This window comes from Phyllobates terribilis, unplaced genomic scaffold (assembly GCF_046119375.1).
Source record: "Phyllobates terribilis strain yellow unplaced genomic scaffold, ASM4611937v1 Scaffold_572__1_contigs__length_1044912, whole genome shotgun sequence".
Classification (NCBI taxonomy): domain Eukaryota; kingdom Metazoa; phylum Chordata; class Amphibia; order Anura; family Dendrobatidae; genus Phyllobates; species Phyllobates terribilis.
In genome coordinates, this window is record NW_027363332.1 from 358263 (window position 1) to 382562 (window position 24300).

General features: G+C 44.1%; 8 non-coding genes and 1 pseudogene across 8 annotated transcripts; all 9 read right to left on the reverse strand.

The window, feature by feature from the left end:
• Positions 1-292: 292 nt before the first annotated feature.
• LOC141233305 (U2 spliceosomal RNA) lies at positions 293-408 on the reverse strand (annotated as a pseudogene).
• Positions 409-1523: 1115 nt separating this feature from the next.
• On the reverse strand, positions 1524-1714 carry LOC141233140 (U2 spliceosomal RNA). The gene has a single exon (XR_012299293.1). It is a non-coding gene; the product is annotated as a U2 spliceosomal RNA (small nuclear RNA).
• A 1115-nt stretch (positions 1715-2829) lies between these two features.
• LOC141233202 (U2 spliceosomal RNA) lies at positions 2830-3020 on the reverse strand. The gene has a single exon (XR_012299354.1). It is a non-coding gene; the product is annotated as a U2 spliceosomal RNA (small nuclear RNA).
• A 1115-nt stretch (positions 3021-4135) lies between these two features.
• LOC141233203 (U2 spliceosomal RNA) lies at positions 4136-4326 on the reverse strand. The gene has a single exon (XR_012299355.1). It is a non-coding gene; the product is annotated as a U2 spliceosomal RNA (small nuclear RNA).
• A 1115-nt stretch (positions 4327-5441) lies between these two features.
• On the reverse strand, positions 5442-5633 carry LOC141233273 (U2 spliceosomal RNA). Its single transcript, XR_012299417.1, has one exon. It is a non-coding gene; the product is annotated as a U2 spliceosomal RNA (small nuclear RNA).
• A 6126-nt stretch (positions 5634-11759) lies between these two features.
• On the reverse strand, positions 11760-11950 carry LOC141233204 (U2 spliceosomal RNA). Its single transcript, XR_012299356.1, has one exon. It is a non-coding gene; the product is annotated as a U2 spliceosomal RNA (small nuclear RNA).
• A 1115-nt stretch (positions 11951-13065) lies between these two features.
• On the reverse strand, positions 13066-13255 carry LOC141233275 (U2 spliceosomal RNA). Its single transcript, XR_012299418.1, has one exon. It is a non-coding gene; the product is annotated as a U2 spliceosomal RNA (small nuclear RNA).
• Positions 13256-19407: 6152 nt separating this feature from the next.
• Positions 19408-19601, reverse strand: LOC141233241 (U2 spliceosomal RNA). The gene has a single exon (XR_012299391.1). It is a non-coding gene; the product is annotated as a U2 spliceosomal RNA (small nuclear RNA).
• Positions 19602-22336: 2735 nt separating this feature from the next.
• LOC141233238 (U2 spliceosomal RNA) lies at positions 22337-22527 on the reverse strand. The gene has a single exon (XR_012299388.1). It is a non-coding gene; the product is annotated as a U2 spliceosomal RNA (small nuclear RNA).
• Between the last annotated feature and the right edge of the window lie 1773 nt (positions 22528-24300).

The following is a 24300-nucleotide window of genomic DNA, read 5'->3' on the forward strand; positions in this document are numbered from 1 at the left end:
TTTCTCAGCCCAAAGCTGACCGGACCTCCGACCGGGTTTATAAAAATTCCCCTTCCTAGCCCGGAGGCCAGGAATAGGGGGGGTTGCTCAGAAAGTATGATTGGCAAAGGTGCGGCGTGCAACGAAGCCAAGTCTTTCTGGGGTTCCCAGTCCCAGTAAGCTTGGACTCCCACCAGGGCGCCTACTCCTGGGGCACATTGCTCCAAAGCCCTCACACTTACCCAGCCTAGTGACTTCGATCCTGGAGGGCCATGTTTTCCATCAGATAACTCTATGAGCCACCTGGCGTACTAACAAGTGCACCAAACCAGTGTGTAATATGCATCAATTTACTAGGGCAGCCCAAGGACAAAACTGCCTTTTCAAAAGATACTACACTTGATCTTAGCCAAAAGGCCGAGAAGCGATAACCAGAATTGGTTTCAAACTATGGAGCCACCCAAGGATCCTGAAAAGTCCATTTGTGGAGATGAGCTCCTGGACTCCCGTTAAGAAGACATGTTGTCAACCTCTAGATCCCTTGCATGCCTGCACTTTTCGGCTTGCTGCTGCTGCAATCCACGCGTTTTAGATCTGCATAACTCCACCTCTTTAAACACAGCACCTTCACCCCCTGCTGTTCCCACCCGCCTCAACACCGTTGGAAGGGAGGAGAACCAATTAAGGCGGGGGGTGGGGTGGAACGAGCAGCTGTCTACCCTTAGCAGGAGGGCTCCTGATTACATACCTCTCCTGCTGCTGCTGCTGCTGGCTGTCCAGCAGCAGACTGAAGGTGGCTGCTGCTGTGCACAGGTATATAAAGGCTCAGAGCCTATTATGACACGCGCAGCCAGCGTTCCATTGCCACATTCCATCTACTGCAGGCAGGATACCTGGCTGGCTGAATGTCGCTGAGAAGCTCACAGAGACCGCCATAAGCAACAGTTTAACAGAATGCCACAGACTAATCAACCAAACTTTTTGGGTTGGGTTCTCTTTTATAGTCTGCAGGCATTAAATGAAAGAAGTCAGTGTTCCAGCAGAAGGAGACAACGTTTCAGAAAAGGCATTGTAGCAAACCAAAAAAGAAATTTTAAGCGCAGCAGAGTAACCAGCGCACATACCTGTTAGCTCAGGTGAGTTTAAAAGGCTGCTGTTGATAACAAGGGCATTTGCTAAATAGATGGTGTGTGTGCAACAATATACTGAAAGGTCAATTATATTGTGCAGCTTATCTCACCACCTGTAGTTATTTAGGTGAAAGCTCCAAAATGCTTGCGCAATATGTCTGTTTATCCAAAAGGAAGTAAAAAGGGAGAGCTAGAAAGATAGCATTGCATCACATTACATGGCAATGCAATGCACAGTTGCTGAAGTTGAACCAAAATGAGCTTGTAATCTGGCTTCTGCAACTTTGAACATGAAAAATCCAATGAGGAGAAGAAAAGCAAAGCCAAAGAGTCCATCCCAAAATCCGACAAACAAGCAAAATGAACAAAAAACATTGAATTCAATTCTTTCTGATTTTAGAAACTGCATTAAAGAAGGGGTGCACCGGTCCTGGAGATAATGCAATACCAGGTCAATGCGTGGAGTGGACAGAGCAAGCTCTTTTTCCATCTCCCTGTTCTAAAAATCCATTTAATATATGGTCCCCAGATAGGGGACGTATCAGATATTAAACTGATAAGAACAGATACTACACTTGATCTTAGCCAAAAGGCCGAGAAGCGATAACCAGAATTGGTTTCAAACTACGGAGCCACCCAAGGATCCTGAAAAGTCCATTTGTGGAGATGAGCTCCTGGACTCCCGTTAAGAAGACATGTTGTCAACCTCTAGATCCCTTACATGCCTGCACTTTTCGGCTTGCTGCTGCTGCAATCCACGCGTTTTAGATCTGCATAACTCCACCTCTTTAAACACAGCACCTTCACCCCCTGCTGTTCCCACCCGCCTCAACACCGTTGGAAGGGAGGAGAACCAATTAAGGCGGGGGGTGGGGTGGAACGAGCAGCTGTCTACCCTTAGCAGGAGGGCTCCTGATTACATACCTCTCCTGCTGCTGCTGCTGCTGGCTGTCCAGCAGCAGACTGAAGGTGGCTGCTGCTGTGCACAGGTATATAAAGGCTCAGAGCCTATTATGACACGCGCAGCCAGCGTTCCATTGCCACATTCCATCTACTGCAGGCAGGATACCTGGCTGGCTGAATGTCGCTGAGAAGCTCACAGAGACCGCCATAAGCAACAGTTTAACAGAATGCCACAGACTAATCAACCAAACTTTTTGGGTTGGGTTCTCTTTTATAGTCTGCAGGCATTAAATGAAAGAAGTCAGTGTTCCAGCAGAAGGAGACAACGTTTCAGAAAAGGCATTGTAGCAAACCAAAAAAGAAATTTTAAGCGCAGCAGAGTAACCAGCGCACATACCTGTTAGCTCAGGTGAGTTTAAAAGGCTGCTGTTGATAACAAGGGCATTTGCTAAATAGATGGTGTGTGTGCAACAATATACTGAAAGGTCAATTATATTGTGCAGCTTATCTCACCACCTGTAGTTATTTAGGTGAAAGCTCCAAAATGCTTGCCTAATATGTCTGTTTATCCAAAAGGAAGTAAAAAGGGAGAGCTAGAAAGATAGCATTGCATCACATTACATGGCAATGCAATGCACAGTTGCTGAAGTTGAACCAAAATGAGCTTGTAATCTGGCTTCTGCAACTTTGAACATGAAAAATCCAATGAGGAGAAGAAAAGCAAAGCCAAAGAGTCCATCCCAAAATCCGACAAACAAGCAAAATGAACAAAAAACATTGAATTCAATTCTTTCTGATTTTAGAAACTGCATTAAAGAAGGGGTGCACCGGTCCTGGAGATACTGCAATACCAGGTCAATGCGTGGAGTGGACAGAGCAAGCTCTTTTTCCATCTCCCTGTTCTAAAAATCCATTTAATATATGGTCCCCAGATAGGGGACGTATCAGATATTAAACTGATAAGAACAGATACTACACTTGATCTTAGCCAAAAGGCCGAGAAGCGATAACCAGAATTGGTTTCAAACTACGGAGCCACCCAAGGATCCTGAAAAGTCCATTTGTGGAGATGAGCTCCTGGACTCCCGTTAAGAAGACATGTTGTCAACCTCTAGATCCCTTACATGCCTGCACTTTTCGGCTTGCTGCTGCTGCAATCCACACGTTTTAGATCTGCATAACTCCACCTCTTTAAACACAGCACCTTCACCCCCTGCTGTTCCCACCCGCCTCAACACCGTTGGAAGGGAGGAGAACCAATTAAGGCGGGGGGTGGGGTGGAACGAGCAGCTGTCTACCCTTAGCAGGAGGGCTCCTGATTACATACCTCTCCTGCTGCTGCTGCTGCTGGCTGTCCAGCAGCAGACTGAAGGTGGCTGCTGCTGTGCACAGGTATATAAAGGCTCAGAGCCTATTATGACACGCGCAGCCAGCGTTCCATTGCCACATTCCATCTACTGCAGGCAGGATACCTGGCTGGCTGAATGTCGCTGAGAAGCTCACAGAGACCGCCATAAGCAACAGTTTAACAGAATGCCACAGACTAATCAACCAAACTTTTTGGGTTGGGTTCTCTTTTATAGTCTGCAGGCATTAAATGAAAGAAGTCAGTGTTCCAGCAGAAGGAGACAACGTTTCAGAAAAGGCATTGTAGCAAACCAAAAAAGAAATTTTAAGCGCAGCAGAGTAACCAGCGCACATACCTGTTAGCTCAGGTGAGTTTAAAAGGCTGCTGTTGATAACAAGGGCATTTGCTAAATAGATGGTGTGTGTGCAACAATATACTGAAAGGTCAATTATATTGTGCAGCTTATCTCACCACCTGTAGTTATTTAGGTGAAAGCTCCAAAATGCTTGCCTAATATGTCTGTTTATCCAAAAGGAAGTAAAAAGGGAGAGCTAGAAAGATAGCATTGCATCACATTACATGGCAATGCAATGCACAGTTGCTGAAGTTGAACCAAAATGAGCTTGTAATCTGGCTTCTGCAACTTTGAACATGAAAAATCCAATGAGGAGAAGAAAAGCAAAGCCAAAGAGTCCATCCCAAAATCCGACAAACAAGCAAAATGAACAAAAAACATTGAATTCAATTCTTTCTGATTTTAGAAACTGCATTAAAGAAGGGGTGCACCGGTCCTGGAGATACTGCAATACCAGGTCAATGCGTGGAGTGGACAGAGCAAGCTCTTTTTCCATCTCCCTGTTCTAAAAATCCATTTAATATATGGTCCCCAGATAGGGGACGTATCAGATATTAAACTGATAAGAACAGATACTACACTTGATCTTAGCCAAAAGGCCGAGAAGCGATAACCAGAATTGGTTTCAAACTACGGAGCCACCCAAGGATCCTGAAAAGTCCATTTGTGGAGATGAGCTCCTGGACTCCCGTTAAGAAGACATGTTGTCAACCTCTAGATCCCTTACATGCCTGCACTTTTCGGCTTGCTGCTGCTGCAATCCACGCGTTTTAGATCTGCATAACTCCACCTCTTTAAACACAGCACCTTCACCCCCTGCTGTTCCCACCCGCCTCAACACCGTTGGAAGGGAGGAGAACCAATTAAGGCGGGGGGTGGGGTGGAACGAGCAGCTGTCTACCCTTAGCAGGAGGGCTCCTGATTACATACCTCTCCTGCTGCTGCTGCTGCTGGCTGTCCAGCAGCAGACTGAAGGTGGCTGCTGCTGTGCACAGGTATATAAAGGCTCAGAGCCTATTATGACACGCGCAGCCAGCGTTCCATTGCCACATTCCATCTACTGCAGGCAGGATACCTGGCTGGCTGAATGTCGCTGAGAAGCTCACAGAGACCGCCATAAGCAACAGTTTAACAGAATGCCACAGACTAATCAACCAAACTTTTTGGGTTGGGTTCTCTTTTATAGTCTGCAGGCATTAAATGAAAGAAGTCAGTGTTCCAGCAGAAGGAGACAACGTTTCAGAAAAGGCATTGTAGCAAACCAAAAAAGAAATTTTAAGCGCAGCAGAGTAACCAGCGCACATACCTGTTAGCTCAGGTGAGTTTAAAAGGCTGCTGTTGATAACAAGGGCATTTGCTAAATAGATGGTGTGTGTGCAACAATATACTGAAAGGTCAATTATATTGTGCAGCTTATCTCACCACCTGTAGTTATTTAGGTGAAAGCTCCAAAATGCTTGCCTAATATGTCTGTTTATCCAAAAGGAAGTAAAAAGGGAGAGCTAGAAAGATAGCATTGCATCACATTACATGGCAATGCAATGCACAGTTGCTGAAGTTGAACCAAAATGAGCTTGTAATCTGGCTTCTGCAACTTTGAACATGAAAAATCCAATGAGGAGAAGAAAAGCAAAGCCAAAGAGTCCATCCCAAAATCCGACAAACAAGCAAAATGAACAAAAAACATTGAATTCAATTCTTTCTGATTTTAGAAACTGCATTAAAGAAGGGGTGCACCGGTCCTGGAGATACTGCAATACCAGGTCAATGCGTGGAGTGGACAGAGCAAGCTCTTTTTCCATCTCCCTGTTCTAAAAATCCATTTAATATATGGTCCCCAGATAGGGGACGTATCAGATATTAAACTGATAAGAACAGATTTTTTTTTTTTTTTCCCTCAGATGGGGAAATCCACGGTCTATAGTCACGACCAAAGGAACTTCCTTCCAAACAGCTGCATCATCTCAACGACACAAATGCTGCTCCCATCATCACCGGAAAATTTTTATTTCTTCTTTTTAAACCTTACACAGAAAACAAGATCAAGAAGTATTTACAAAATATCTCCACTTTTTAACTTTCCATATTCCCTCCGCATCCACTTCCCCTCTCCTCTTTTTGTCCCATAGGAAACACACATACATCTTCCCCATAATCACCTTCACACTATCCTTTACAGCAATTTCCTTCCTTTTAAACACATACACATTCCTCACATCCCATAACACTTCCTTTATACACGCAAGCATCAACCACAAGACTCTTTCCTTCGTCCCATCACATATTCCCAAACCAAACATAAACAACTCAAAGGACAACAAATTCACACCACACAATTCTTTACACAAAGGCCCCATTCTCCCAATCACATCTCTAGCATACTGGCAATTCCAAAAAACATGCAACACACTTTCCCTTCCACCACAGCCATTTCTTGGACACGTTTCACTCCTCACTAAACCTCTATTCCTCTGAAACTCTCTTACTGGCAACACTCCATGCAAAGACTGCCACACAACCTCACTCTGCTTATTTGTCATACCACCCATCCGCACCTTCTTCCATACTTTTTGCACATCACACCTTCTCACCAAATTTATTCCACTCTCCATTTCTCTACACTCAATCATCCTGTACACAGCCTTCTTATTTCCCAACAACCTCACATCCACATCACACAACTCATACTTCACCAAAAACTTATAAACCCACACATACCACACGGGCACCTCAAAAGCAACCGGACACCGCAAATCCCTCTCTCTCCACTTCAAACGAAAAGAATAAGCCCCAAATAAATATCCACACATACATGAAAACTTTCCATCGCCCATAATCACTTTCAGCACAAACACCACAATATTCACACCCAAAAAAACTTCTAAATTTGGAAAACCCAAACCACCTTTCTCCATACGCTTCACCAACACTTCCCTCCGCGCCCTCTCCATTTTAGAATTCCACAAAAAAACAAACAAAATCCTATTCAATCCTCTCAAAACCATATAACCTGGTGGAAACACAACTGCAACATATAAAAAAATAGGCAACACCACGCTTTTAATGACTAAGATTTTTCCAAAGAAAGTAAGGCTTCTCAACTTCCAAAAACATAACTTCTTTTCAACCTTCTCTTTCGCGTCATCCCAACTTTCTTTCCCATCCAATCTTTCTGAAAACTTCACTCCCAAAACCTTAATGGGCCCATTCACTACGTTCACACCTACATCTCTACTCAAAATACCACTTCCAAAAACCTTACACTCACTCTTTTCCCAATTCACTTTAAATGCAGACGCACCACAAAAGATAGACACTAACAACTTCACCCGCCTCACCGAACATTCAGAATCACATAATACACACACGTCATCCATATAACCACTCACCTTCCACTCTCTTCCTCCACCTCCCGGCACTTGCACACCTCGAACCACTTTATCCTTCCTCAACATACACAACAAAGGTTCAATTGCACAAATAAAAGCCACAGGGGATAACGGACACCCCTGCCTCACGCCCGAATGCACATTCACTCTCCTACCGACATAACCGTTCATTAAAACACAACTATAAATATCTGTATATAGACTTCTCACTCTCCCAACAAAATCAGCAGGAAAACCCATTCTCAGCAACACTCTAAACAAAAAACCATGCGACAACCTATCATACGCCTTTTCAAAATCCAGGCTCAACAAAAACACACTCTTCTTCCGGCTCATACAATCCCATAGACAATCTCTCAATATACACACACACTCGTGAATCCGTCTCCCAGGTACTGCACAACACTGCTCATCCCCAATCACACTCTCTATCACATCACGCATCCTATTTGCCATTAATTTTGCGTAGATCTTATAATCACAGTTCAATAATGTTATTGGCCTCCAGTTTTTCAGACTCTTCAAATCACCCTTTTTCGGAATCAATACAACCATACCTGCACGCATACTACCTGCCACCTCCATATTTTCCCACATATACTTACAAAAATCCACAAAATCACTCCCAATCACATCCCACATCATGCGGTAAAATTCTACTGGAAGACCATCCCCCCCCGGCGTCTTATTCAAAGCCATACTACACATAACCTTCCATACTTCATCACTTGTCACAGCATCCATCACCCTCTCTCTTTCCGCCTCATTCAATTTACTCTCTAACGTACTCAAAACATCATTCTCCAAACACTCATCCCTCCACTTTACAGCATACAAATCCTCATAAAACTTTGCCACTTCCTCACACATATCCTCTCCACTCACCTCGCTTCCATCTGCTCCATTCAACACACACATATTTTGCTTTTTCCCAAAAACCTTCTTGAAAAAAAAACGTGAACATTTTTCATCATACTCCAAATTATCAACTTTTGCTCTAAAGACAATACTCCTCCCTTTTTCCAACAAGAACTCATGAACCTCCTTTTTCACTTGTAAAATATCCTCCTCCACCTCCATCCCTCCCTCCCTCAATTTATACAAGAAACTTAAACGTGCATTTAAACTCACAAAATGTCTCCTCTTGACTGCTGCCATCTTATAACCCAAATTTTTGAAAAAATTTTTGTCTGTTTTTTAACCCAATCCCACCACCCACAAACATTCCCAAAACCATTTTTACACTCACACCACTCCTCATACCGTCTTGCATATTCCTTTCTTACTTCCTCATACTCCAATAACTTAACATTCAACTTCCACAAACCTTTCCCAAACACCCCATTCACATTCACATCCAACTCACACGACATGCACACATGATCTGAAAACAAAACATTCTCCTGCTTATAGTCAACAGGAATCATATTTTTTGAAATAAAACAGTAATCCAATCTAGATTGTATTCTTCCACTTTCGGAAAAGAAGGTATTTAACAAAGGCCTCACTTTACATACACTTTGCATATCATGCAAATCAAAATCACTAACCAACTCTAACAAAGTTTTCCCAGACACATCCACATTCACTCTCCCCACATCATAATTCATATCACCCACAATCACCACAGGCATTCTTCCCGGAACAAAAAGTTTAATTTTTTCAAATAACTTTTTCCGGTCATTTTTCTCCACCGGCGCATAAACATTAATAACACAAAATTTAACATTTTTATACTCAAAATTTGCTAAAATGCACCTCCCCACATCAATCACCACATAATCACTCAAAACCACCTCCCTCCCTTTAACTAAAATCCCCACACCATCATTTTTATTACATGCACTCCCCGACCACACAGATGCTCCATGAGACCATTCATCTCCTCTCACCCCATCCACCACTCCACACTCTTGCAAACAAAAAATCGATGCATTCTTCATAGCCAAAAAATCAAAAATTGCAGCCCTCCTGGCCTTATTTTTAAACACTCTCACATTTTGTGAAATTATAGTAAAACCCATTTTTTCCTTTTTTAAACCTCCTAAAAAAAACGAAAACAGAAAAGTTACAAAAACACTACAAAAACTCCACTCACAAGAAAAAGCCTTTGACTTAAGTCAAAGCTTATAATAGGCATTATCACGCATATTGCAAGGCAACCTTAACCAGCACCCCCACTATCTTCTTCCACCATCTGAACCGAGCAACTCGTTTCCGAGCCGCTAGCAGCATCACCATCACCCCACCTTGCTTTCTTGGCACCCACTTTTCGCTGCGGTGCCTTGATATCTTCTTCATCATTTGCCCCACCACCCTCCCTGTGACACTTTCTACTCCCCCCACCCTCATCGGAGAAGTACTCCTCAATATTCTCAGGATCTGAAGGGTGTGATGACCCTTCCCCAGTTTCCATACAATCTGCAGCATCTACAGCGTCCTGAAAGTCCAACGTATCCGGACACCTTCCTTCTCCCGCTGCATTCATCTGCCCCTCCATTCTCCTCAATTCTTTCACAAGCTCCTTCTCCATTTTAGGTGCCTTTTTCTCCTTCTGGTAAGCAGGCCTCAGACTCACAGTTTCAGGGGCAGACCTTTCACTCCGCCTCCTCTGCTCTCTCTCCATTCTAGCAGTTTCTCTTTCTATCTGCTGCAAAACCCTCCTCTCCTCCTCCTCCTTCTTCCTCTCCTTATCAGTTTTCCTGGGCACACCCTGCGGGCAATCTTTAAACATGTGCTCACCACTTCCACACATGTCACAAGCCTTGGGCTTCGGGCACGCACTTGCCACATGCCCCTCCTCTTTGCAGTTACGGCAACATTGCCCTTTCTTACATGCATCCTGCACATGTCCAAAGCAGTAACATTTCCTGCAATACATAGGCTGCCCTACATAGTAAAGGAAGCCCCTATGTCCCGCCACAGAAAAATTCGCAGGAGGATGTCTAAAGCCTCCCACACTTCCAGGATCCTTCTTCAGTTTCAACCGAAACTTGTATTTGCAGTTGAAAATACCTAAAGAATTAAACTGCTTTTCCCCTTTACGCACATAATCACAGTACCGTGCAAGGAAGCCTTCAAGCAATGCTGGCTCAGTAAAAGGGTTATAAACTGTTACCCACACAATCTTTTCTTGAAGTCCAAACAAGGGTTCAAACCACACCCCTTCCAAAAAAGGATCATCAGTGTGACTCCGAAGCCACTCAAACACATCAAGACAGGTATTTTCTTCTACAAAAGTCACGTCATATGTACCTGATTTAGGAAACTCGTTGACGCTGTAGAAGTCGCCTCGTTTTGCTCCAGCTTTTCCTTCCAAAAGTTTCTCCACGATGAAGGACACATTATTCCTCTCGGAAACTGATGGATCCACTCCAATTCGGATAGTATTCTTCACGAAGTTCATCTTCAAAACCTGTCGGTATATTACCACAGAAAATCGCCAAATCCTTTCGCAAAAAGGCCTGGATTCCTCCAGAGAACTCGCACCTATCAGGCTGCAACCAAATGGTCTTAGCCAAAAGGCCGAGAAGCGATAACCAGAATTGGTTTCAAACTACGGAGCCACCCAAGGATCCTGAAAAGTCCATTTGTGGAGATGAGCTCCTGGACTCCCGTTAAGAAGACATGTTGTCAACCTCTAGATCCCTTACATGCCTGCACTTTTCGGCTTGCTGCTGCTGCAATCCACGCGTTTTAGATCTGCATAACTCCACCTCTTTAAACACAGCACCTTCACCCCCTGCTGTTCCCACCCGCCTCAACACCGTTGGAAGGGAGGAGAACCAATTAAGGCGGGGGGTGGGGTGGAACGAGCAGCTGTCTACCCTTAGCAGGAGGGCTCCTGATTACATACCTCTCCTGCTGCTGCTGCTGCTGCTGGCTGTCCAGCAGCAGACTGAAGGTGGCTGCTGCTGTGCACAGGTATATAAAGGCTCAGAGCCTATTATGACACGCGCAGCCAGCGTTCCATTGCCACATTCCATCTACTGCAGGCAGGATACCTGGCTGGCTGAATGTCGCTGAGAAGCTCACAGAGACCGCCATAAGCAACAGTTTAACAGAATGCCACAGACTAATCAACCAAACTTTTTGGGTTGGGTTCTCTTTTATAGTCTGCAGGCATTAAATGAAAGAAGTCAGTGTTCCAGCAGAAGGAGACAACGTTTCAGAAAAGGCATTGTAGCAAACCAAAAAAGAAATTTTAAGCGCAGCAGAGTAACCAGCGCACATACCTGTTAGCTCAGGTGAGTTTAAAAGGCTGCTGTTGATAACAAGGGCATTTGCTAAATAGATGGTGTGTGTGCAACAATATACTGAAAGGTCAATTATATTGTGCAGCTTATCTCACCACCTGTAGTTATTTAGGTGAAAGCTCCAAAATGCTTGCCTAATATGTCTGTTTATCCAAAAGGAAGTAAAAAGGGAGAGCTAGAAAGATAGCATTGCATCACATTACATGGCAATGCAATGCACAGTTGCTGAAGTTGAACCAAAATGAGCTTGTAATCTGGCTTCTGCAACTTTGAACATGAAAAATCCAATGAGGAGAAGAAAAGCAAAGCCAAAGAGTCCATCCCAAAATCCGACAAACAAGCAAAATGAACAAAAAACATTGAATTCAATTCTTTCTGATTTTAGAAACTGCATTAAAGAAGGGGTGCACCGGTCCTGGAGATACTGCAATACCAGGTCAATGCGTGGAGTGGACAGAGCAAGCTCTTTTTCCATCTCCCTGTTCTAAAAATCCATTTAATATATGGTCCCCAGATAGGGGACGTATCAGATATTAAACTGATAAGAACAGATACTACACTTGATCTTAGCCAAAAGGCCGAGAAGCGATAACCAGAATTGGTTTCAAACTACGGAGCCACCCAAGGATCCTGAAAAGTCCATTTGTGGAGATGAGCTCCTGGACTCCCGTTAAGAAGACATGTTGTCAACCTCTAGATCCCTTACATGCCTGCACTTTTCGGCTTGCTGCTGCTGCAATCCACGCGTTTTAGATCTGCATAACTCCACCTCTTTAAACACAGCACCTTCACCCCCTGCTGTTCCCACCCGCCTCAACACCGTTGGAAGGGAGGAGAACCAATTAAGGCGGGGGGTGGGGTGGAACGAGCAGCTGTCTACCCTTAGCAGGAGGGCTCCTGATTACATACCTCTCCTGCTGCTGCTGCTGCTGGCTGTCCAGCAGCAGACTGAAGGTGGCTGCTGCTGTGCACAGGTATATAAAGGCTCAGAGCCTATTATGACACGCGCAGCCAGCGTTCCATTGCCACATTCCATCTACTGCAGGCAGGATACCTGGCTGGCTGAATGTCGCTGAGAAGCTCACAGAGACCGCCATAAGCAACAGTTTAACAGAATGCCACAGACTAATCAACCAAACTTTTTGGGTTGGGTTCTCTTTTATAGTCTGCAGGCATTAAATGAAAGAAGTCAGTGTTCCAGCAGAAGGAGACAGCGTTTCAGAAAAGGCATTGTAGCAAACCAAAAAAGAAATTTTAAGCGCAGCAGAGTAACCAGCGCACATACCTGTTAGCTCAGGTGAGTTTAAAAGGCTGCTGTTGATAACAAGGGCATTTGCTAAATAGATGGTGTGTGTGCAACAATATACTGAAAGGTCAATTATATTGTGCAGCTTATCTCACCACCTGTAGTTATTTAGGTGAAAGCTCCAAAATGCTTGCCTAATATGTCTGTTTATCCAAAAGGAAGTAAAAAGGGAGAGCTAGAAAGATAGCATTGCATCACATTACATGGCAATGCAATGCACAGTTGCTGAAGTTGAACCAAAATGAGCTTGTAATCTGGCTTCTGCAACTTTGAACATGAAAAATCCAATGAGGAGAAGAAAAGCAAAGCCAAAGAGTCCATCCCAAAATCCGACAAACAAGCAAAATGAACAAAAAACATTGAATTCAATTCTTTCTGATTTTAGAAACTGCATTAAAGAAGGGGTGCACCGGTCCTGGAGATACTGCAATACCAGGTCAATGCGTGGAGTGGACAGAGCAAGCTCTTTTTCCATCTCCCTGTTCTAAAAATCCATTTAATATATGGTCCCCAGATAGGGGACGTATCAGATATTAAACTGATAAGAACAGATCAGGTTTCAACATATTTTATTATGTGCGTAAAAGATGGTTTACAATCAAAAACAGCAACACAAACAATACATTAATAAAACACAGAATTCCACCCATAAAAACCCCATATACGATTAGCATCCCTCCTCCCAATACATTTGACATCCCTCAAGTAATAAATATACATCTGACTAAAAGCAATTTTAAGACAATCGTTCACAGAAATAGCATCACGTTTAAAAAGTAAAATATTGCGTGCCTTCCAAAGGGCGTCTTTAAAACAGTTAATCATACACCAACATATACAATACTGTTGAGGGGTCGGACATTTAAAAAGGCCATATAAAACATATTCATGGTTAAAATCTCTTAAACCGCAAGTCCATTTTAAAAGAATCCCAACTTTGTGCCAAAGTTCCTGTGCAAATGGGCAATTCCACATAAGGTGCAAGGTGGTTTCGTCATTAACACATGAGTCTCTGGGGCATTTTGCTCTGGCCACCAGGCCTCTCCTGTGTTGAAACTCTCTGGTGGGGAGGCACTGGTGGACCACCATCCATGCGATGTCCTTATGTCCATTTGCTAAGAATTTCCCGAAGACATTCTTCCAAACTTGCTTTGATCTCTCTTCTGAGAAATTTACTATGGGGGTCACATCTTCATTCCTCCTCAGAAAAGATAAAAGCTTCTTGCGGTCTTTAAAAATGTCCATATTAAAATCACCAAGGCTATAAAATCGAACAGTCTTTTCTAAGATTGCTTGGTGTTTGGGGGGGCATAGTAAAACAGGGGAATTCAACGACAACTTAAACCATCTTTTAAAAATCATCCCACAAGTATATTTTAAAAAATAACTTAGCGCACTATTACCATTAAAATGTTTGAAACAAAAGCAGAAATAATTTAAATACAAATAAATATGTAAGTCGGGGACATCCCTTCCGCCGTTCATTTTATTCTTCCTCATTATTTCTCTCCTTAATTTTTCCATTTTGGAGTTCCATAAAAACATAAAGATCATCCTAGTCATTTTTTTAATTAAAACATCAGAGGGGGGGTACACCATAGCTATATACAGTATGAGGGGTAACAACACTGATTTTATAATTAAAATTTTCCCCTCCATTGTTAGGGACCTCAAACCCCAAAATGATATTTTCTTTGACATTTTTTCTATGACATTCTCCCAGCTTTGAGTTCCCACATTCTCCTCGTTAAAAACAACTCCAAGAATTTTTACATTGTCTCGTTTTATAGTGAGCTGCGGGAGTTGGGCGGTGTCCCAGGATCCCAAAGTCAGACATTCAGATTTATTTAAATTAAGTTTAAAACCGGATGCCTGGGAAAAAAAATCAATGCGCAACACCGCCCTCCGGAGGGAAGCAGGGTCCACGCACACAACCGTCACGTCATCCATGTAGCCAAAGACTCTCACATCACTGCCACCTCCGCCAGGAACAGGAACCCCTCTAATCACTTTGTCTTTCCTTATTGCGCTCAGCAGGGGCTCCATGGCGCAGATGAACAGGATGGGCGACAAGGGGCATCCCTGCTTCACTCCGGACTCAAGGGGAACTCCATCTGTTAAAAAGCCATTAAGAGAAATTTGACTAAAACAATTTTTATATAAAATCTTAATACAATTTAAAAGCATATTAGGGATACCCATTCTTTTTAAAACTCTAAAAAGAAATCTATGAGAGACTCTATCGAAAGCTTTTTCAAAATCTAGGGCTAAAAGAGCTACATTTTGACCCCGGTCTCTGGAATACCAAATTACATCCCTTAATACGTTTAAAACCTCTGAAATACTTCTGCCTGGTACACTACACACCTGCTCAGGCCGGATCAGTTTGGCAATGACACTCCTGAGCCGGTCAGCAACCACCTTAGCAAGTACCTTGTAATCAACATTTAGGAGAGTTATGGGTCTCCAATTCGCTAGAGTACTGCGGTCACCTTTTTTATATATCAAAGACACCACTCCTCTCCTCCACGAAAATGGCAACTGTTCACAAATAAAAACTTCTTTAAAAAGCATAAAAAGGTCCTCTTTTAAAATGTCCCAAAAAGTAAGGTAAAATTCTACAGGTAGTCCGTCACACCCAGGTGCTTTACCCTTAGAGAAACTTTTAAAAACATAAAATAATTCCTCTAAAACAATATCGCGTTCTAAAAACTCCTGGTCTGTAAAATTTAACTTAAAATCGAGATCATTAAGAGCATCAGATAAAAAGGACTCATCTATACACTTTTTACTAAAAAGATGCTTATAAAAGTTAAAAGTAGCATTCAACATTCCCTGCATAGATGTTTCACCCTCTAGATTTGTGATCACTTCTCTTTTATCCATGACTTTTTTGAAGAAGAAGCGAGAGCACTTCTCCCCCTCCTCCAAGTGCTGCACTCTAGAGTTAAAAATAATCTCTTTCCCCTTTGTGTCTATGCAGTTCTGGATTTCAGTTTTTAGGCTAGCAATATCATCTCCCACCTCCACCCCTAGCTCTTTGAATTTAAAAAGTGTTTGCAGTTTGGTGTTAAGATCACTAAAACATCTTTTTTTCTCTCTGGCTTTACGTCTCCCTGCTTTTATAAAAAACATTCTGACTTTTTTTTTCAAATTTTCCCACCAGGTTACCATAGGGGCATCAGAAGGTTTTTGTCGCCGCCAGGCTTGATATGCTTTAACAAAGTCTTGTCGAATCAGAGGGTCCTCCAGCAGGTAAGTACTTAGACGCCAGAGGCCCCTGTTGACCCTCTGTTCATCCCGGTATTCTAGGTGCACCTCCAAGCCCTTATGGTCAGAAAATATATTTGATGTTAAAACACATTTTACAGGGTTAAAATCATCTGATAGGAAAATAAAATCGATCCTGGAAGACACCCCTCTTCCGGACCACGTATAACCAGGGTCCGTCGGCAGGAGTGACCTCCACGCATCGCATAATTTAAAATCAGTTATAAAATCTTTCAATAGATGACATGACTTATCCAATTTGCGTAAAGGGTCACCCCCCGCTCGTTGTTCACTAGCACAAAGACAATTAAAATCACCCCCTACGATCAGGGGAGGTGACCCAGTACAGTACAATGGCAATATCCCAAATAAATTAATTCTCTCTTGCTTATCAGGGGGAGCATAAACATTCATTACACGTAGGATAAAACCATTAAATTTAAAATGCACTAAAACCACTCTGCCTGGTACTATTTCTGTGACAGTATTTATAGTAATATTTCTCCCATAACAGAGGAAGCCCACCCCCGCTGACTTGTTGTCGTTGGAGCCAGACCAGATGGAGGGCCCCAGTCTCCAATCTGTCTTGATATCATTATAATTTAGTGCATGTTGTATCCCGCATTCCTGTAATAAACATATGTCAAAGTCAGTGGTTTCTAAGTACTTAAATAGAGCAGCCCTACGAACTGGGCTCTTTAATGACCTCACATTCAGTGAGACAAGTCTTAATGTGGGCATTCATAGGTCAGGGTGGTGGATCTTCCATGAGGACACCTGACTCAAAGCCCTGTATATCAAATTGCTCCAGGACATCTGGGCTAGAGGAACCAAACGACTCGATATTCTGTGAGCCGGCGGTTGCCCCCTCGTAGGTCACGGTTCCCAGCCACATTCCAGGAGACGCTGGGGCTTCGACATTCCGTCTCTTTTTCGGGGCAGAATCCACTAGGTCACTGGTGCAGTCCTCCTCTTCCTCCACCTCCTCCAGGGGGGGAGACTGGTCCATCAGGACAAGATCAGCAACACAGATTTCCTGATGTTCGCCACCTAGAAGCAAAGCCCCCTCATCTGGCTGGCTAATCGCCCTGGAAGATCCTGAGGCCATCGCTGCGTGGTCCCCTATAGCCAACCGCACAGGGGCACCACCCTCCAGCCCAACAGGATCGGTATCGGGAACCATCGATACGGAGGATACCCTCCCAGAAGGAGGACCCCCCCGCTCCGGTCCATGCGAGGTCCGCCCATCGTTAAGGGACTTCGATGCAGGGGCCGCCCCAGAGGGGCCTCCGGCTCCCTGCTCCATCCCAGCCTTCTCGCCCTTCGAACCACCCTCCGACGCCGGCCTGCCAGTGAAGACCGGTGGGCGCATCGGCTCAGCTTCAGAAGATGCAGCTTCTGCGTAGGTCCTGGTCCTGTTGGGGCATCCTCGGAACATGTGCCCCGCCTCACCGCAGAGATTACATTTCCTCCCAGCGGGACAGTCCTTCATTAAATGTCCATAACAGCTGCAATTATTGCAGCGGTCTACTTTCCTGCCCGTGCAGGACGTTTGGGTATGACCCATTTGTCCACAGTTCCTGCAACATACTGGCATTCCAGGATAAAATAAGTAGCCTCTGCTCTTACCGATTACGAAGGTTGAGGGAGGGTGTAGCATTCCTCCCACTCCACTAAGGTCCCTCTTTAGACGGGCCATATACCTTCTCTTGCCGCACCAGAAGCCTACCGCGTTCTTCACAGTACCCAGGTATCTCAGATCATCACAATAGCGGGTAAGGTAGGTCGAGATGTCTGCAGCTTCCACAAAGGGGTTTGGGAAATGCACCACGATGGGGATCTCGTCATAAGCATACAAGAGACAAAAGGTTAGTCCATCCAATTCATCTAAGTAGTTTTTCTCGTTTACCTTTTGTACGAGTTGCTGACAGCATCCCTGGCTCTTGAAGGTGATGGTGTAAGTCCCCTTGTACTCGTTGTCCTGGAAGCAGAATATATCTTCCTGCCGAAACTCCAGAACTCCAAGAAGAATCCTATGGCAGATGTAGTCCAAATTCTTCTCCATCCTCGATGCTGCTCCAACTTCAATCCTCACGGTGTTCCGCATCCGGGCATCACCCGATGAATATGTGAGCGTTGCCGGCATCCTTCACTCAGGAACGTACCGACTCTTCTCTCTGAAAGGCGCAAGCCTTCATGGGATCCCTTCCCGTTGCTCCCGGACTAATCCTTCCTCCCAATAGCAGCAGGGGGGTTAAGTCCCTCCGAAGAGGAACGATCCCCCCAGGCCGAGAGAAAGGGTACCAAGAGCACCTCACAGGCAAGACCACACAGGTAAACCTGATAGATCGTGCCAAAAGGCCGAGAAGCGATAACCAGAATTGGTTTCGGCCTACGGTGCCACCCTCGGATCCTGAAAAGTCCATTTGTGGAGATGGCCACCTGGACTCCCGTTAAGAAGACATGTTGTCAACCTCTAGATCCCTTACATGCCTGCACTTTTCGGCTTGCTGCTGCAGCAATCCACGCGTTTTAGATCTGCATGACTCCAACTATTTTAGCACAGCACCCTCACCCCCTGCTGTTCCCACCCGCCTCAACACCGGTGGAAGGGAAGAGAACCAATTAAGGGGGGGATAAGCAGCTGTCTACCCTTAGCAGGAGTGTTGCTGATTACTTACCTTTCCTGCTGCTGCTGGCTGTCCAGCAGCAGACTGAAGGTGTCTGCTGCTGTGCACAGGTATATAAAGGCTCAGAGCCTATTATGACACGCGCAGCCAGTGTTCCATTGCCACATTCCATCTACTGCAGGCAGGATACCTGGCTGGTTGAACGGCACTGAGAAGCTCACAGAGACCGCCATAAGCAACAGTTTAAAAGAATGCCACAGACTAATCAACCAAACTTTTTGGGTTGGGTTATTTTTTATAGTCTGCAGGCGTTAAATGAAAGAAGTCAGTGTTCCACCAGAGGGAGACAACGTTTCAGAAAAGGCATTGGAGCAAGCCAAAAAAGACATTTTAAGTGCAGCAGAGTAACCAGCGCACATACCTGTTAGCTCAGGTGAGTTTAAATGGCTGCTGTTGATAATAACGGCATTTGCTAAATAGATGGTGTGTGTGCAACAATATACTGAAAGGTCAATTATATTGTGCAGCTTATCTCACCACCTGTAGTTATTTAGGTGAAAGCTCCAAAATGCTTGCCTAATATGGCTGTTTATCCAAAAGGAAGTAAAGAGGGAGAGCTAGATAGATAGCATTGCATTACAGTACATGGCTATGCAATGCAGAGTTGCTGAAGTTGAACCAAAATGAGTTTGTCATCTGGCTTCTGCAACTTTTAACATGAAAAATACAATGAGGAGAAGAAAAGCAAAGCCAAAAAGTCCATCCAAAAATCCGACAAACAAGCAAAAGCAGCAAAAAGCATTGAATTCAATTCTTTCTGATTTTAGAAACTGCATTAAAGAATGAGTGCACTGGTCCTGGAAATGCTGCAATACCAGGTCAATAATGCGTGGAGTGGACAGAGCAAGCTTTTTTACCATCTCCCTGTTCTAAAAATCCATTTAATATATGGTCCCCAGATAGGGGACGTATCAGATATTAAACTGATAAGAACAGATACTACACTTGATCTTAGCCAAAAGGCCGAGAAGCGATAACCAGAATTGGTTTTAGCCTACGGTGCCACCCTCGGATCCTGAAAAGTCCATTTGTGGAGATGGCCACCTGGACTACCGTTAAGAAGACATGTTGTCAACCTCTAGATCCCTTACATGCCTGCACTTTTCGGCTTGCTGCTAAAGCAATCCACGCGTTTTAGATCTGCATGACTCCAACTATTTTAGCACAGCACCCTCACCCCCTGCTGTTCCCACCCGCCTCAACACCGGTGGAAGGGAGGAGAACCAATTAAGGGGGGGACGAGCAGCTGTCTACCCTTAGCAGGAGTGTTGCTGATTACTTACCTTTCCTGCTGCTGCTGGCTGTCCAGCAGCAGACTGAAGGTGGCTGCTGCCGTGCGCTGGTATATAAAGGCTCAGAGCCTATTATGACACGCGCAGCCAGTGTTCCATTGCCACATTCCATCTACTGCAGGCAGGATACCTGGCTGGTTGAACGGCACTGAGAAGCTCACAGAGACCGCCATAAGCAACAGTTTAAAAGAATGCCACAGACTAATCAACCAAACTTTTTGGGTTGGGTTATTTTTTATAGTCTGCAGGCGTTAAATGAAAGAAGTCAGTGTTCCACCAGAGGGAGACAACGTTTCAGAAAAGGCATTGGAGCAAGCCAAAAAAGACATTTTAAGTGCAGCAGAGTAACCAGCGCACATACAGTGGTGGCCAAAAGTATTGGCACCCCTGCAATTCTGTCAGGTAATACTCAGTTTCTTCCTGAAAATGATTGCAATCACAAATCTTTGGTATTATTATCTTCATTTAATTTGCTTGCAAGGAAAAAACACAAAAGAGAATGAAGCAAAAATCAAATCATTGATCATTTCACACAAAACTCCAAAAATGGGCCAGACAAAAGTATTGGCACCCTCAGCCTAATACTTGGTTGCACAACCTTTAGCCAAAATAGCTGCGAACAACCGCTTCCGTTAACCATCAATGAGTTTCTTACAATGCTCTGCTGGAATTGTAGACCATTCTTCTTTGGCAAACTGCTCCAGGTTCCTGATATTTGAAGGATGCCTTCTCCAAACTGCCATTTTGAGATCTCTCCACAGGTGTTCTATGGGATTCAGGTCTGGACTCATTGCTGGCCACCTTAGAAGTCTCCAGTGCTTTCTCTGAAACCATTTTATAGTGCTTTTGGAAGTGTGTTTTGGGTCATTGTCCTGCTGGAAGACCCATGACCTCTGAGGGAGACCCAGCTTTCTCACACTGGGCCCTACATTATGCTGCAAAATTTGTTGGTAGTCTTCAGACTTCATAATGCCATGCACACGGTCAAGCAATCCAGTGCCAGAGGCAGCAAATCAACCCCAAAACATCAGGGAACCTCCGCCATGTTTGACTGTAGGGACCGTGTTTTTTTCTTTGAATGCCTCTTTTTTTTTCCTGTACACTCTATGTTGATGCTTTTTCCCAAAAAGCTCTACTTTTGTCTCATCTTACCAGAGAACATTCTTCCAAAACGTTTTAGGCTTTCTCAGGTAAGTTTTGGCAAACTCCAGCCTGGCTTTTTTATGTCTCGGGGTAAGAAGTGGGGTCTTCCTGGGTATCCTACCATACAGTCCCTTTTCATTCAGACGCCGACGGATAGTACGGGTTGACATTGTTGTACCCTCGGACTGCAGGGTTGCTTGAACTTGTTTGGATGTTAGTCGAGGTTCTTTATCCACCATCCGCACAATCTTGCATTGAAATCTCTCGTCAATTTTTCTTTTCCGTCCACATCTAGGGAGGTTAGCCACAGTGCCATGGGCTTTAAACTTCTTGATGACACTGCGCACGGAAGACACAGGAACATTCAGGTCTTTGGAGATGGACTTGTAGCCTTGAGATTGCTCATGCTTCCTCACAATTTGGTTTCTCAAGTCCTCAGACAGTTCTTTGGTCTTCTTTCTTTTCTCCATGCTCAATGTGGTACACACAAGGACACAGGACAGAGGTTGAGTCAACTTTAATCCATGTTAACTGGCTGCAAGTGTGATTTAGTTATTGCCAACACCTGTTAGGTGCCACAGGTAAGTTACAGGTGCTGTTAATTACACGAATTAGAGAAGCATCACATGATTTTTCAAACAGTGTCAATACTTTTGTCCACCCCCTTTTTTAGGTTTGGTGTGGAATTATATCCAATTTGGCTTTAGGGCTATTGTTTTTCTGTTTTTTCATTGAAGACAAATTAAATGAAGATAATAATACCAAAGAATTTGTGATTGCAATCATTTTCAGGAAGAAACTGAGTATTATCTGACAGAATTGCAGGGGTGCCAATACTTTTGGCCACCACTGTACCTGTTAGCTCAGGTGAGGTTAAATGGCTGCTGTTGATAACAAGGGCATTTGCTAAATAGATGGTGTGTGTGCAACAATATACTGAAAGAACAATTATATTGTGCAGCTTATCTCACCACCTGTAATTAGTTAGGTGAAAGATCCAAAATGCTTGCCTAATATGGCTGTTTATCCAAAAGGAAGTAAAGAGGGAGAGCTAGATAGATAGCATTGCATTATAGTACATGGCTATGCAATGCAGAGTTGCTGAAGTTGAACCAAAATGAGTTTGTCATCTGGCTTCTGCAACTTTTAACATGAAAAATACAATGAGGAGAAGAAAAGCAAAGCCAAAAAGTCCATCCAAAAATCCGACAAACAAGCAAAAGCAACAAAAACCATTGAATTCAATTCTTTCTGATTTTAGAAACTGCATTAAAGAATGAGTGCACTGGTCCTGGAAATGCTGCAATACCAGGTCAATGAGTGGAGTGGACAGAGCAAGCTCTTTTACCATCTCCCTGTTCTAAAAATCCATTTAATATATGGTCCCCAGATAGGGGACGTATCAGATATTAAACTGATAAGAACAGATACTACACTTGATCTTAGCCAAAAGGCCGAGAAGCGATAACCAGAATTGGTTTCGGCCTACGGTGCCACCCTCGGATCCTGAAAAGTCCATTTGTGGAGATGGCCACCTGGACTCCCGTTAAGAAGACATGTTGTCAACCTCTAGATCCCTTACATGCCTGCACTTTTCGGCTTGCTGCTGCAGCAATCCACGCGTTTTAGATCTGCATGACTCCAACTATTTTAGCACAGCACCCTCACCCCCTGCTGTTCCCATCCGCCTCACCGCCTCAACACCGGTGGAAGGGAGGAGAACCAATTAAGGGGGGGACGAGCAGCTGTCTACCCTTAGCAGGAGTGTTGCTGATTACTTACCTTTCCTGCTGCTGCTGGCTGTCCAGCAGCAGACTGAAGGTGGCTGCTGCCGTGCGCTGGTATATAAAGGCTCAGAGCCTATTATGACACGCGCAGCCAGTGTTCCATTGCCACATTCCATCTACTGCAGGCAGGATACCTGGCTGGTTGAACGGCACTGAGAAGCTCACAGAGACCGCCATAAGCAACAGTTTAAAAGAATGCCACAGACTAATCAACCAAACTTTTTGGGTTGGGTTATTTTTTATAGTCTGCAGGCGTTAAATGAAAGAAGTCAGTGTTCCACCAGAGGGAGACAACGTTTCAGAAAAGGCATTGGAGCAAGCCAAAAAAGACATTTTAAGTGCAGCAGAGTAACCAACGCACATACAGTGGTGGCCAAAAGTATTGGCACCCCTGCAATTCTGTCAGGTAATACTCAGTTTCTTCCTGAAAATGATTGCAATCACAAATCTTTGGTATTATTATCTTCATTTAATTTGCTTGCAAGGAAAAAACACAAAAGAGAATGAAGCAAAAATCAAATCATTGATCATTTCACACAAAACTCCAAAAATGGGCCAGACAAAAGTATTGGCACCCTCAGCCTAATACTTGGTTGCACAACCTTTAGCCAAAATAGCTGCGAACAACCGCTTCCGTTAACCATCAATGAGTTTCTTACAATGCTCTGCTGGAATTGCAGACCATTCTTCTTTGGCAAACTGCTCCAGGTTCCTGATATTTGAAGGGTGCCTTCTTCAAACTGCCATTTTGAGATCTCTCCACAGGTGTTCTATGGGATTCAGGTCTGGACTCATTGCTGGCCACCTTAGAAGTCTCCAGTGCTTTCTCTCAAACCATTTTATAGTGCTTTTGGAAGTGTGTTTTGGGTCATTGTCCTGCTGGAAGACCCATGACCTCTGAGGGAGACCCAGCTTTCTCACACTGGGCCCTACATTATGCTGCAAAATTTGTTGGTAGTCTTCAGACTTCATAATGCCATGCACACGGTCAAGCAATCCAGTGCCAGAGGCAGCAAATCAACCCCAAAACATCAGGGAACCTCCGCCATGTTTGACTGTAGGGACCGTGTTTTTTTCTTTGAATGCCTCTTTTTTTTTCCTGTACACTCTATGTTGATGCTTTTTCCCAAAAAGCTCTACTTTTGTCTCATCTTACCAGAGAACATTCTTCCAAAACGTTTTAGGCTTTCTCAGGTAAGTTTTGGCAAACTCCAGCCTGGCTTTTTTATGTCTCGGGGTAAGAAGTGGGGTCTTCCTGGGTATCCTACCATACAGTCCCTTTTCATTCAGATGCCGACGGATAGTACGGGTTGACACTGTTGTACCCTCGGACTGCAGGGTTGCTTGAACTTGTTTGGATGTTAGTCGAGGTTCTTTATCCACCATCCGCACAATCTTGCATTGAAATCTCTCGTCAATTTTTCTTTTCCGTCCACATCTAGGGAGGTTAGC